Source organism: Eretmochelys imbricata, chromosome 28 (assembly GCF_965152235.1).
Source record: "Eretmochelys imbricata isolate rEreImb1 chromosome 28, rEreImb1.hap1, whole genome shotgun sequence".
NCBI classification, from domain to species: Eukaryota; Metazoa; Chordata; order Testudines; family Cheloniidae; genus Eretmochelys; species Eretmochelys imbricata.
The window spans coordinates 2,609,608-2,620,006 of NC_135599.1; the positions used below are offsets into that span (position 1 = coordinate 2,609,608).

General features: G+C 48.6%; 2 non-coding genes across 2 annotated transcripts; both read left to right on the plus strand.

The window, feature by feature from the left end:
- The first annotated feature begins 6,701 nt into the window (after nucleotides 1–6,701).
- On the plus strand, nucleotides 6,702–6,783 carry TRNAS-GCU (transfer RNA serine (anticodon GCU)). Its single transcript has one exon. It is a non-coding gene; the product is annotated as a tRNA-Ser (tRNA).
- Nucleotides 6,784–9,741: 2,958 nt separating this feature from the next.
- TRNAK-CUU (transfer RNA lysine (anticodon CUU)) lies at nucleotides 9,742–9,814 on the plus strand. The gene has a single exon. It is a non-coding gene; the product is annotated as a tRNA-Lys (tRNA).
- The last annotated feature ends 585 nt before the right edge of the window (nucleotides 9,815–10,399 follow it).

Below are 10,399 nucleotides of genomic sequence, written 5' to 3' on the forward strand. Positions count from 1 at the left end.
TGATACCAAAAACGCCTTACAGCCACGAACATTACTCCCACCATCTGCCACCACTCCTTTGCAGGTAAAGGTTCCTGGATCCACCATAGCTACGTTAAGTTGGCGCTGGGACCCCCACCTGACCCTGACAAGCCATTGGACGAGCCACTTCACAAATGAACACCACGACCAAGCCATGGACTAAGCTTTCCAGCTATTGGGACATTTACAGTCCCCCAGGACTTCTTGTGTTCCGGTTTATCGGATTTACATTGGTGGTGTTTTTTTGTATGGTATAAAGGAGGATGCCGACATTGGTAGGGTTTGCCTGAGGGGTTCCTCTCCCTATTCCCAAGTCCAGTACAAGGATGGGAGGGCAATAGGTTCTTCAATTTAACCCGCGCTATCAAACAGGGTGTAAATCAAATGCAGTGTTGGTTTTGTATTCATACCCCCACATATTTGGGTCAGGGGGTCCCATTGGTAGGGGTACCTATCCGCCTTAATCGAACACTCCAAACTAAGCTATGGGCAAACACTACATTTAACTGGAATGTTACAATCCAAATACGGTCTATTGATATGGTGGCCCAGGGTAATTATGCTTTGTGTGTCACAACGTAAGGGCATAGAAAATTCAATTTTTGTAGGAAATTTTGGATTTTCTACACGATGGTTCTGTTCTCATCGAAAGGTCATTTCCAATTGTTTGCTCAGACCAGCTTACCCAGCACACTCGCCGCTGTGCAGTTCTGTAAGTGTGGCCATGGCTGAACAGCGAGAATTTCTGCCCGTTTCCCTACTGGCTGGAGCATGGTTAGAGTGTGTTTGTGGTTAATGATTTTGCTGTAGATTGTTCACTCCCTGCTTTAACAATTCAGACAGTCCCTTTTCTTGTTGTATCTCCAATAGCAGGGACGGGTTTTCTTTGGGTCACTGAGATTTTTTGGGGAGTTGGTGGCTCCTTTCTTTCCTCACCCTGGAGTAAACCCTAGCTTTTTATTCCATCGGTCATGTTTCATGGAATAACAGCAGCAGCATGAAGAAAGAGGAGAGGGAATATCTCACTGTCAGGGCTGAAGGTGGCCACGTCCCCTCTGTCCGACAGTTGCCATTGCAGGAAAGAAGGTTTCAATGCAATTGAATGCCCTCGCTCAGAGTAGAGACACAGAAAGGTTTTGCTGTTCATGGATCTGTGCAAAGGAAATTGTGTCTCTGGGTGAAACTGAGGAGGGAAGTGAAATGCCCACGTGGTGACGCAATGCCCTACAGCATGACTGGAGTGGACTCACCTGGGATTGACATGACATTTCTTTCTGTCAAGTAGTGAGAAATGTGACATTAATTCAGATGCGGAATTGAGACTTCTTTCGCTCCTTGTAAAAACTTGAACTTGATTTCCCAGAAGGGAGAGAGGGAAAGCCTGGAGCTGCCTTTAATCCCAGTCTGAAATACAATGGAGAATTCTGGAATTGAAGGAATAGGAAAAAATGGAGAGGAAAGAGAGAGAGAAAACACCTCTTTTCTCTTCTTCCCCCTCCCAGCAAGAAATCTTATCAAGGGGGAAACTCCTCCCCCGAACCAGCCTTAGGGAAAATGGCACCCTGGGCAAAACTTGCACTTTGTCACACCCATTGCCCCAGGCCCCTGTGGGCTCCCCACTCCCCCTTTGCCCTTAGTTCCTGCACTCCTAACCCTTGCACCTCCTTCACCCCTAACCCCTGCCCCCTCCTGTGCCCTAACCCCTACACTGTGTCCCCTTTGCTCTTAATTCCCATACTCCCCTCCTTCACCCCTAATTGCTGTACCCCTCCTGCACCCATGTGGGGAAACTGACCTGTGTGCATAGGGCACCTGGCATTGCTGCCTTCTTCTCTCTGGAATGCTGCTCTTCCGGGCACCCCTAGGGGCTGAGGGGGTTGAGGGTTGTGAGGAGTGACTTCTGAGCTCCTTGCACCCAGGACACTTTCCTCCCCTGGTCTGTATAAGAGGAGGGCAGAGAGAAGCAGCTTCTGATGCTCGCCTCTGAGCACAGCCCAGGTGGGGAAAGTGACCAGGATGCATGGAACACTTCATGTTGCTCCTCACTCCCCCGCAACCCTCTATGGGGCCACGGAGGAACATTGTGGGAGGGGTTGAGCTGGGAAGAAGCAGGGAGAAATCTGGGAGCCGCCCAACAGGAAGCAGTTTCTGACACTACGCTGGCAGAGTGCACAGCCTCCCCAAAGCTGTGTTGCCAAGGGGGCAGTGGCAGGTTGCCACATGGGCCAATGGGGCCCATGATTAGGGCCCCTGGCCAAATTAGGCCCCCTGGAAAAGTCTTCCCTATGTCAGCCCCAGGGCTGGAGGTGCTCTCACTCCCTGCTATGGCCGGGGGACTGCAGACAGGGCACAGAGCTTCTCTGTTCTCAGGGCTATGGGGGGGTTAAGGAACGAGCAGGGTGGGGCAGTGGGGGAAGGGGTGGAACAGAGATGATGTAGTTGATGGGGCCATGGGTGGAAGGCGTGAAGAGGGTGGGGCTTCAGGCAGAAGGGGGGGGCAGGGCCATGGTTCCAGTGCTGGGGTCCCTGCACTTCTTCTACCTTTCTCTGGGCTTTGGCATCACTAGTCTCTGCTTAGCGAGTTGGGTCAGTGGTCCCCAAAATGTGGGGTATGCCTCCTAGGGAGGCACAGAGGAATGTTCATGGGGGCACCTCAGGGCCTGAGCAAGCCCCCATGGAGGGCAGGGAGGGAGCACCACTCAGCTCCACTCTGCCCCTGCTCTTCAGATTTGTGATGTGACGGAGGGACTGCCGAGACTCATCAAGCCCTCGGATCGCTATCCCTTCCTGCTTCTCCACGTGAGCACCAATGATACTGCCAAGAATGACCTTGAGCGGATCACTGCAGACTACGTGGCTCTGGAAAGAAGGATAAAGAGTTTGAGTCTCAAGTGGTCTTCTCGTCCATCCTCCCTGTGGAAGGAAAAGCCCGGGTAGAGACCGTCGAATCGTGGAAGTCAACGAAGAGCTAAGGAGGTGGTGTCGGAGAGAAGGCTTTGGATTCTTTGACCATGGGATGATGTTCCATGAAGGAACTGAGCAGAGACAGGCACTGGGCAGAGATGGACTCCACCTAACGAAGAGAGGGAAGAGCATCTTTGAGAGCAGGCTGGCTAACCTAGTGAGGAGGGCTTTAAACTAGGTTCACCGGGGGAAGGAGATCAAGGCCCTGAGGTAAGTGGGCAAGTGGGATACAAGGAGGAAGCACAGGCAGGAAAGTCTGTGATGGGAGGGCTCCTACCTCATACTGAGAATGAGGGGCGATCAGAAGGTTATCTAAAGTGCATATATACAAATGCACAAAGCCTTGGAAACAAGCAGGGAGAACTGGAGGTCCTGGTGATGTCAAGGAATTATGACGTGATTGGAATAACAGAGACTTGGTGGGATAACTCACATGACTGGAGTACTGTCCTGGATGGTTATAAACTGTTCTGGAAGGACAGGCCGGGGAGAAAAGGTGGGGGAGTAGCACTGTATGTAAGGGAGCAGTATGACTACTCAGAGCTCCGGTAGGAAACTGCAAAAAACCTGAGTGTCTCTGGATTAAGTTTAGAAGTGTGAGCAACAAGGGTGATGTCATGGTGGGAGTCTGCTATGGACCACCGGACCAGGGGATGAGGTGGACGAGGCTTTCTTCCGGCAACTAGGAGAAGCTACTAGATCGCATGCCCTGGTTCTCATGGGCGACTTTAATCATCCTGATATCTGCTGGGAGAGCAATACAGTGGTGCACAGATAATCCAGGAAGTTTTTGGAAAGCGTAGGGGACAATTTCCTGGTGGAAGTGCTGGAGGAGCCAACTGGGGGGGCGCTTTTCTTGACCTGCTGCTCACAAACCAGGAAGAATTAGTAGGGGAAGCAAAAGTCAATGGGAATCTGGGAGGCACTGACCATGAGTTGGTCGAGTTCAGGATCCTGACACAGGGAAGAAAGGTAAGCAGCAGAATATGGACCCTGGACTTCAGGAAAGCAGACTTTGACTCCCTCAGGGAACTGAAGGGTAGGATCCCCTGGGGGAATAACATGAAGGGGAAAGGAGTCCAGGAGAGCTGGCTGTATTTCAAGGAATCCCTATTGAGGTTACAGGGACAAACCATCCCGATGTGTCGAAAGAATAATAAATATAGCAGGCGATCAGCTTGGCTTAATGGTGAAATCCTTGTGGATCTTAAACGTAATAAACAAGCTTACAAGAAGTGGAAGATTGGACGGATGACCACGGAAGAGTATAAAAAGATTGCTTGGGCATGTAGGAATGAAATCAGGAGGGCCAAATCACACTTGGAGCTGCAGCTAGCAAGAGATTTTAAGGGTAACAAGAAGGGTTTCTTCAGGTATGTTGGCAACAAGAAGAAAGCCAAGGAAAGTGTGGGCCCTTACTGAATGAGGGAGGCAACCTAGTGACAGAGGATGTGGAAAAAGCTAATGTACTCAATGCTTTCTTTGCCTCTGTCTTCCCGAACAAGGTCAGCTCCCAGACTGCTGCGCTTGGCAACACAGCATGGGGAGTAGGTGGCCAGCCCTCTGTGGAGAAAGAGGTGGTTAGGGACTATTTAGAAAAGCTGGACGTGCATAAGTCCATGGGGCCGGACGAGTTGCATCAGAGAGTGCGAAAGGAATTGGTGGCTGTGATTGCAGAGCCATTGGCCATTATCTTTGAAAACTCGTGGCGAACGGGGGAAGTCCCGGATGACTGGAAAAAGGTTAATATAGTGCCAATCTTTAAAAAAGGGAAGGAGGATAATGGGAACTACAGGCCCGTCAGCCTCACCTCAGTCCCCAGAAAAATCATGGAACAGGTCCTCAAGGAATCTATCCTGAAGCACTTACATGAGAGGAAAGTGATCAGGAACAGTCAGCATGGATTCACCAAGGGAAGGTCATGCCTGTCTAATCTAATCGTCTTCTATGATGAGATTACTGGTTCTGTGGATGAAGGGCAAGCAGTGATGGATTGTTTCTTGATTTTAGCAAAGCTTTTGACATGGTCTTCCACAGTATTCTTGTCAGCAAGTTAAAGAAGTATGGGCTGGATGAATGCACTATAAGGTGGGTAGAAAGTTGGCTAGATTATCGGGATCAGCGGGTACTGATCAATGGCTCCATGTCTAGTTGGCAGCCGGTATCAAGTGGAGTGCCCCAAGGGTCAGTCCTGGGGCCGGTTTTGTTCAATATCTTCATAAATGATCTGGAGGATGGTGTGGATTGCACTCTGAGCAAATTTGCTGATGATACTAAACTAGGAGGAGTGGTAGATACAGTGGCACGTAGGGATAGGATACAGAGGGACCTAGACAAATGGGAGAATTGGGCCAAAAGAAATCTGATGAGGTTCAACAAGGATAAATGCAGGGTCCTGCACTTAGGACAGAAGAATCCTATGGATCGCTACAGACTAGGGACCGAATGGCTAGGCAGCAGTTCTGCGGAAAAGGACCTAGGAGTGACAGTGGACGAAAAGCTGGATATGAGTCAACAGTGTGCCCTTGTTGCCAAGAAGGCCAATGGCATTTTGGGATGTATTAGTAGGGGCATAGCCAGCAGATCATGGGACTTGATCGTTCCCCTCTATTCGACATTGGTGAGGCCTCATCTGGAGTACTGTGTCCAGTTTTGGGCCCCACACTACAAGAAGGATGTGGATAAATTGGAGAGAGTCCAGCGTAGGGCAACAAAGATTATTAGGGAACTTGAACACATGACTTATGAGGAGAGGCTGAGGGAACTGGGATTGTTTAGTCTGCAGAAGAGAAGAATGAGGGGGGATTTGATAGCTGCTTTCAACTACCTAAGAGGTGGTTCCAAAGAGGATGGTTCTAGACTATTCTCAGTGGTAGAAGAGGACAGGACAAGGAGTAATGGTCTCAAGTTGCAGTGGGGGAGGTTTAGGTTGGATAGTAGGAAAAACTTTTTCACTAGGAGGGTGGTGAAACACTGGAATGCGTTACCTAGGGATGTGGTAGAATCTCCTTTCTTAGAAGTTTTTAAGGTCAGGCTTGACAAAGCCCTGGCTGGAATGATTTAATTGGGGATTGGTCCTGCTTTGAGCAGGGGTTTGGACTAGATGACCTCCTGAGGTCCCTTCCAACCCTGATATTCTATTCCCCAACCCCACCCTCAGCCTGGGCCCCTGACTTCTGGCCCAGCCTCGTCGCCCTTACCCCCGTCCGCACCCCACTTCCTAGGAAACAAGAGCCCCGCTCCCAGCCCTGGTTCGTGACTGCAGCTTCCGAGGGGCCGCAGACATGAATAAGAGGGCACAAGTTTGGGGACCACTGGTTTAGGTGAAGTCCTCAATCACTTTTATGCAATCCAATGAAAAGTATTCCTCACCCATCTAGCGCCTCCATCAGGATGGACTAGGTATATTCTGCTGTCCTTCACTCATACAGGAAGGATAATAACATTTCATTTCGCTGAATGCTAAACTGATTTGTAACCTTACACCAGCCAAAACGGGTCATTCTGACAAAGCGGCTCCATCACGCTGTGTACCTAGGCAGAGTAGGCGTGTCTATGCAAACGGTCTGTTCCTGAAGTCTTTCCTCCCAGCTCCTCACGAGATGTGAGGGGGGAGCTCATTCAGACCCTGCTTACGCTTAGTATTTAAAAACGCCTTTTTGGCCCTCTCTCTGCTGGCCTTAGATTTCTCCTCCTGTCCTTTCCCTGAAGGCTCAGATGAGGTGGCCGAGTGGTTAAGGTGATGGACTGCTAATCCATTGTGTTCTGCATGCATGGGTTCAAATCCAATCCTCATCGAAGGCGTTCAGTCTTCTCTCTTCCTTTACAAACAACCATATCCCGCTTTGGTACAATGACAGACCAAACCATGGTGCTTCCTGCATACAAAAACCTTCTGAGGAACTCAGATCCCCCGCTTTAAATGAAAAGTGGTGCTGAAAGAATTGTCTAGCTCTCTATATCTTATCTCAAAAGGTAACATCCTCATAATCTCCCCCAAACACCCTGGGACCTCCCCAAATTATTAAAATGCCCCCGTCCACAGCAAGGCCACAACAGTGACCCACAGCTAGAGTGTCCAGGCCAAGCTGTTCTGAAGGAGGCAACTCAAACATTTTCTCTCTGCTTCCCTTGGCAAGGTCTGACTGGGAAAACAAAATCCCCCAAATTGAAAATTTTCTTCTGAAAAACCAATACTAGTCTCTTTGGGGACTTTGATTTGAGTAAATTATTATTATTCTCTTCTGATCTCTGAATTATTTCAGTTCAGTCTTTGTCCTCCTGATGTGTTTCCAGGTGTTGAGTTGTGGGGGAGCGAGGCCAAGTCGTGATGTCTCTTCCCCTCTTTCATAGTTACTTCCAACTTTCTAGAAAGCTCCTTTGCTAGGATTTGGGGGTTGGACTAGATGACCTTCAGGGGTCCCTTCCAACCCTGATATTCTATGATTCGAGTCAAGCAGTGTCCATTGTCTCTGTGCTATCTTGGAGAAGTCTGCATTATACACGGTTCCTGGGATAGATCTTGCGAGTGTGGATTCCTTTAATGGGTCAGCAGCGAGCCTAGCTTTTCCATTGTCTCACCTGAAAGGCTGGTGGAGGGCACTTCCCAACCTCAGAACATATTTCAATAACGCACCCAGAGGAAAACTTCATCACTTCCCAGACAAAAAGGTTAGCACACACCATCCAACCAGGTATTAACGTTCAACAGATCACAACTTTTACAATGATACCTCACAAGACACATGTTGTACAAACCATATCATCATTATATGACAGTGGTAACTATGGGGCTTCCTCCTGACACAATTGTTGTCTTCTACCTGAGAAACGGCCTCATTTCTATCGTTTCTATGATTTAAACTCTCCAGTAACATTACAAAACCAACTGCTTAGTATTTTATAGTAGAAGTTGGAGGGAATTCAAAGATCCTCCAAAGCTGTGCATTCAGGCCACCTAGTTGGGTAAATTCCATGCTCCTTATCCAGAAGAGACTTGACAAGGCTTGAGGGGAGGCAGGCTTAGCTGTTCAATATACAGGTGGAGGGAGAAGGGCGCAGTACACTGACAATGTAGAACATGAGACTCATAATCGGTGGGTTTGAGTCGTAAGTGGGTGCCCTACCTACTCTGGTTGTGTGCTCTGAGAGTCATCTTCTTGCTTTCCATTTAAGGTCAGGGTGGGATATTATAACCAAGGGTTCTGGCAAAACTTTTCCCCTGGCCTGCTCAGTGAACCCTTTGCTGAGAAACTTTCCATGTATTTGACTGCATGTCGGTTTCCTATATTGTTGGATGAGGCCGAAGGTGCTGGACGGGAAATGTCCATGGAAAACTCAGATATTCCTGTTCTCCGAAAAAAAGGCAGGTATTAGTTAGACACCATTGCTTCTAGTCTTCCTGTGGAATCCAAGGCTAGCTGAAGAATTTCTGTCTATACGAGAAAGAATCATTCCATTGTAAATACAAATGAAATGAGATCTGCAGCTCGAGTCAGTGCCCTTTAAAAATATTTGCTAAGAAAAAAGCCATTCTCTCCCTTGTTGATAAGGACAAGGAGCCCTCTTTTGCTCCCAATTTCAAACGCGGAATGAATGGAGATTTTTGTTTAAAAACTTTCATTGCCCTGTGGGAATCGAACCCACGACTCGGCTGTTAAAACCACAGAGCCCACCACTTAAAGGACCAGGTAGGGCCATTTCTTTCTGACAACCAGCTTTGGTTTTCTCAGGCTCCTAGTTCGCCAATCTCAGACGCTGCTCCAGTCTCCATTGCCCTGAAGGGACAAGAACAGAGAGTGAAGGATCCCCTGTGCTCAGTGTCACAAACCGAGCCCCAAAAATGGACGACATGGTCTCCAATCTCAAATTATGCTTCCAGTTCCTCCATCAGCATCACAGGAGCAAAACAAAGAAATCACCAGAGGAGCAATTTTCCTCCGCTTTCATTGACTCCAGTGCACTCCTCTCAGCTTCTTCTTCTGTTTATAATCTGGAGCCTCTCTCAGGGGAAAAAAATATTGAGCTGAAAGTATTTCTGGGATAGAAACCGAGAGAGGGGAGTTGATGCCACCTGATGGAAGGCTGATTCATTTTCACAGGTCTCATGGCTTTAGCTGCCCCTTAGTGTAGCTCTCATTTTGTCAGCGCTGCGCTCTCAGGAAGCTGACAAAGTGCTGAACCCTGCTTCTTTTGGGCCACTGGGAGCGTGGGGATTGCACACCAGCTGCAAGCCCTTCTGTCCTCTCCTTGTCCTGCTCGGCTACCCCAGACTCTTTCCCACAAATGGTTTCATCAGATGCTGGAGGGTTCTAAGGACCTACAGGTTTCCCTCCCCTACCTCGTAAGGCAAACTGTGATTCCCTTCTCTGACACTCCTGGGGCCACATATTCTTTGAGAAGCTTCTCCGCAGGAGGTCTGATGTCCTGCAAAAATGTGTGTGTGGCTTGGGGGGAACCTACTTGTCTACCTCCTCTCTGGGAGCTGAGAAGCTTTTTCTGACTCTCCCCCACTATGTGAGTCAAAGAGCATCTCTCCATGGTGGGAGAAAACTAAATTCCACCCTCCCGTGCTTGTTTCTCTGACCGGCTGGTAAATCAACCCCAGCTCTTTGATGTAGACACCAGCATCTAACCAGCCTTGTAATAGCCCCTGCTTGCTAGCTGGAGAGTGAAGGAATGAAGACAGAAGGCAAATGTCAGAAAAGGAATCTCAACTCACACTGTGACCGTGCCTTTGAAGAAGTGCTACAGACAGCCTGGCTAGCTCAGTTGGTAGAACATTAGACTCTTAGTCTCAGGGTCATGGGTTTGATTCCCATGTTGGGTACTTGATCTTACTACCTTAAGTGTACTTTTTTGTTTATAGGGTGAGCCCAAAATGAAATGCACTTTCTTGCCTCTCAACAATCTTATGCAGGAAATGTCTCTTCCTCTTAGCTCAGATAGCACAGGAAGAGAGAACAAACTGACATTTCCACATATTCAAGGGACACCATCATAGGACCTAACCATATCAGCCACACCATCAGGGGCTTGTTCACTTGCACATCTACCAACATGATCATAGAATATCAGGGTTGGAAGGGACCTCAGGGAGGTCATCTAGCCCAACCCCCTGCTCAAAGCAGGACCAATCACCAATTTTGGCCCCAGATCCCTAAATGGCCCCCTCAAGAAGTGAACTCACAACCCTGGGTTTAGCAGACCAATGCTCAAACCCTGACTTAACCCTCCCCCTGAGAGATACCATCATGTGCCAGCAATGCCCCTCTGCCATGTACATTGGACAAACCAGACAGTCTCGATGCAAAAGAGTAAATGAACACAAATGAGACATCAAAAATTGTAACATTAAAAAACCAGTAGGAGAGCACTTCAATATCCCTGGACACTCAATAACAGACTTAAAAGT